A 4,430-nucleotide genomic window follows, 5' to 3' on the forward strand; every position below is an offset into this window, starting at 1 on the left:
ACAGAACTGGTCTAACTGGTCCAGACACACAACAGAACTGGTCCAACTGGTCCAGACACACAACAGAACTGGTCTAACTGGTCCAGACACACAACAGAACTGGTCTAACTGGGTCCACTTAGTTGTCCATGATTTCAAAACAACCAATCAGCATCCAGAAGGAAATGACTCAGAATAAAGTTTCCCTCCATTGGAGACACAACCAGCTGATGATGGTATCACCATGGCAACAGGAGACAGTATGAGGACCTGATCAGACGGAGGACAGACGGAGGACAAAGCCACTAAAGGCTGATGGGAATGTTTATAGTCTCACAGGGGGAGGGGGTCAGAAAGCAGAGGGGCTGATGGGAAACGTGGTCTTTAAGTGGAGAAGAGAGCGCTGAATAAAACCCTGACAGAGTCTAATGATACACAGGGACGCTCTAAAATAGAAACGTGTGTGTGTGTGTGTGCGTGTGCGTGCGTGTCTGTGTGTGTGTGTGTGTGTGTGTGCGTGTGCGTGCGTGTGTGTGTGTGTGTGTGTGTGTGTGTGTGTGTGTGTGTGTGTGTGTGTGTGTGTGTGTGTGTGTGTGTGTGTGTGTCTGTGTATGTGTGTGTGTGGGAACCAGAGCTCCTGCAGCTCCTTATTGGGACAAAAGGAAAGAAGCTGCTGCATATTTTGGAAACTCACTCTCTGAGGTCGGAGTCTTCTTCTTGGACTTCTTATCAGCCGGAGAGTTCTCTGTCGGGTCTGAAGGACGGGGGGGAGACAATTAAAAAAAAAATCTGTTTTTTCAAAATAAAACACTAAACTGGTGCAGGTTGGAAACAGGAAGTCTTCTTATGAAAATATGACAAAATAAAGTTTAATGAAATAAACTCTGATGATCCAGTTTATGTGCTTTGATCTTCACCATGTTGAGAAAAACTATAGGAGGAGGAGGAGGAGGAGGAGGAGGAGGAGGAGGAAGAGAAGGGAGGGGGAAGAGAAGGAAGAGGAGGAGAAAGAGGAGGAGGAGGAAGAGGAGGAGCAGGAGGAGGAAGAGGAGGAAGAGGAGGAGGAGAAGGAGGAGGAGAGAGAGGAGAGGAGGAAGAGGAGGAGCAGGAGGAGGAAGATGAGGAAGAGGAGGAGGAGAAGGAGGAGAAAGAGGAGGAGGAGGAAGAGAGGAGGAGGAGGAGGAGGAGGAGGAGGAGGAGAAGGAGGAGGAAGAGAAGGGAGGGGGAGAAAGAGGAGGAGGAGGAAGAGAAGGAAGAGGAAGAGAAAGAGGAGGAGGAGGAAGAGAAGGGAGGGGGAAGAGGAGGAGGAGGAGTCATAACGTTCTCACCGTCCACTAGAACCGTACAGGAGCTCTTGTCTTCTCCTGCTGGGTTCTCCGCTCTACATCTGTAGGTTCCTTCATCCTCTGGTAGAGCTTTATCTATAGTCAGAGAACACAGGCCTCCTGGAACACAACAACAAGTACCGTTAGTACTACCACAGTACACTGAGTACTACGAGGATATACGATATAATATTATTATAAAACACTAATACACTAAGTATTACTATGATATATAATACCATACAATCCAGTAGTGTATAATATAATACAATATAATGTTTTATAACATAATATAATGTTATATATTATAATATAATATAATATTATATAATGTAAGGTTAGACACACTGACACACACATAGTGTTGGATCAATGGGGCTGTCCTGATGACGGAAATAACAGGACACACACACACACACACACAAACTCACAAACTCACACACAAACACACACACACACACACAAACTCACTCACACACACACACGCACACACACACACACAAACACACACACACGCACACAAACACACAAACACAAACACACACACACACACACACACACAAACACACACACGCACACAAACACACGCACGCACGCACGCACACACACAAACACACACACACACACACACAAACACACACACACACACACACACACAGACACACACAGACACACACACGCACGCACACACACACAACACACACACACACACACACACACACACAGACACACACAGACACACACACACACACACACACACACACACCCTGAATGTACAGATTCAAACATCAGGTCTTCACTGTGTGTTTCCATCTTTGTGAGGACTTTTAGATATTTAGACTTTTAGACTCAGTCACTCTCCTGTCTGAGATAATAAGATGAATAAAGTTTTAATGAAACCATAATGTTATAATATTATAATATAATCGTTGAGTTGCTGAGCTGGTAACAAACAAACAAGTCCAAAACAAGGTTTTATTAATTATTGATTTTAATTATTAAAATAGCAGCAGATTGATTCTGATCAGCTCTAAATGAACGAACACAGACTATGGTGCATTCAGGGACTCTTCACTTGTTCTGGACTTGAGAGACTTACATAACTCCTCCCACTTCAATAAGAAGGACTTTTTCTTCGATTGATTATTGGTAACATTTCCCATGATGCACCTTGACAGTTTGCTAAACAAACTCCACACCTCCCGTTTCTAACGCACACTGTACATCTGCAGCCTGATGACATCACTGTGACATCATCAGGCCACAGACGACTAACCAGGAAACAGATCTATGAAACGATTAACTGATTAATTGATTCATTGATTAGTGGAACAGTAGAAACTTAGTCAGCAACAAATTGAATCAGTTAATAATGTTGTTTGTAAGTTCTTAGTATATATACATGTAATATTTGGTTTCAGGTTCTCAGAAATGAAAATTTGCTGCTGTAGGTTTTTTTTTGGTCAGTGACCTGGATCATATTATTTAACTGTCCACACCCATCATGTATAAGAGCGTATCAACATGTAATAACTGGTTTATAAAGCAGCTGTTATCATATTTATTTATACCATTTATTACATATTATATACTGATGATTCAGATCAATAGAGACATTTAAAGTTAAGTGGTTTTGTAATATTTTAATATTTTTTCTAGTATTTTATCAAAAGAATGATTATTAAATTAATAAAGAAAAACAAATCAACAATGAAAACATGAATCAGTGTCGGACCTCACAAGTCCAATAAGACAGCATGAGTGTGTGTGTGTGTGTGTGTGTCTGATGTAAAGTGAGACACACACTAAACACCAACAATAGTCCGTCGGCTGTCACGCATCACATCCTGTTGTTTCTGTGTTCTATTAATAGAGTCTGAATCCTCTGAGCTCCATCAACAGTTGGTTCCACATGAAACTCTCTGCTCACACAACTTCATTCAAACTCACACAACTTTATTCAAACTCACACAACTTTATTCAAACTCACACAACTTTATTCAAACTCACACAACTTCATTCAAACTCACACAACTTTATTCAAACTCACAACTTTATTTAAACGGTCCGGTTCACTCACAGACTGGGCTGTGGAGACGTTCTAGATGTGGTGTGTGTGTGTGTGTGTGTGTGTGACCTCTGACCTTCGTTGGCGAGGACGATGAACTTGGACGACTTGATGGTCTTTCCGTCCAGCGTCCAGGTGACGGCGGCGTCTGCTGGATCCGAGGCGGCGAGGCGACACTGCAGCCGGAGCCGCTGCCCGTCCCAGCACCGTCACATCGCTCCCAGCTTCTCCACGAACTCCGGTGTGCCCCTTCCTCCTCCTCCTCCTCCTCCTCCTCCTCCTCCGCTCTTCTTCTCCTTAATCCCTCCGTCCACGCAGTTGTTCACCGCCGCCTTCCCGCTTCTCTCCCCGTTCTTCTCGGGGGCTCCCCGGGCTTCTTCTTGTTGGCGAGGACGGAGCGGAAGTCGCCGGGCGTTCTTCCCGGCGTCTGCCGGTTGTTGCCGTTGCCGGCGGCGCCCTTCTTCCCCAACACGGCGCGGAAGTCGACCTGCTGCGGGGGAGTTGCCCTTGCGGTCGTCCTCCATCTTGGCCTTGACGCCCTTGAGGTTGGCCTTAAAATCCATCTGGTGGCGGTGCTCTGCGGCGCGGCAGGGGCCGGCCTCCTTGGCTCCTCTTCCTGGTTGTCTTTGGCGTTCAAAGCTCGCCGTCCCAGAAGCGAGCGGAAGTCAGCTGCTGCGCTCCTTCTGTCGCAGCTCCTCTTCGCCACGCTCCCTGGTTTCCACAGCGCTTGAGGAGGCCTCGGGGAGCAGCTGCAGGAGAGTCCTGGTCCTCCCCTCCTTCTTCTTCTTCTCCTCCTTGTGCAGGTGCAGGAGCTGCGGGTTCTCCTTCTGCTCCTGGTTGGCCTCCTGCCCACTGACACCACGGCTGCTGCTGCTCCTCTGCTCCACGCCTCCTCCTCTGGAACCTCCTCCCCAGCACCACAGTCCCACCAGCTGCTCCTCCTCCTCCTCCTCCCTCCTCCTGCTGTAGGTCTGGACCGACGAGCACAGAGACAGATGGAGAGAGGGGGGGAAATAAACAGAGCTGGGTTAAAGCCCTTTGGAAGCCCTGCCTCCCTG

The 4,430-nt window shown here is 46.9% G+C and overlaps 1 pseudogene; it reads right to left on the minus strand.

Annotated features, from left to right (window-relative positions):
- The window catches only part of LOC129116415 (myosin light chain kinase, smooth muscle-like), a 22,050-nt pseudogene extending 18,115 nt beyond the window's left edge, over positions 1-3,935 (minus strand).
- Between the last annotated feature and the right edge of the window lie 495 nt (positions 3,936-4,430).

This window comes from Anoplopoma fimbria, unplaced genomic scaffold (genome assembly GCF_027596085.1).
Source record: "Anoplopoma fimbria isolate UVic2021 breed Golden Eagle Sablefish unplaced genomic scaffold, Afim_UVic_2022 Un_contig_8556_pilon_pilon, whole genome shotgun sequence".
Taxonomy (NCBI): domain Eukaryota; kingdom Metazoa; phylum Chordata; class Actinopteri; order Perciformes; family Anoplopomatidae; genus Anoplopoma; species Anoplopoma fimbria.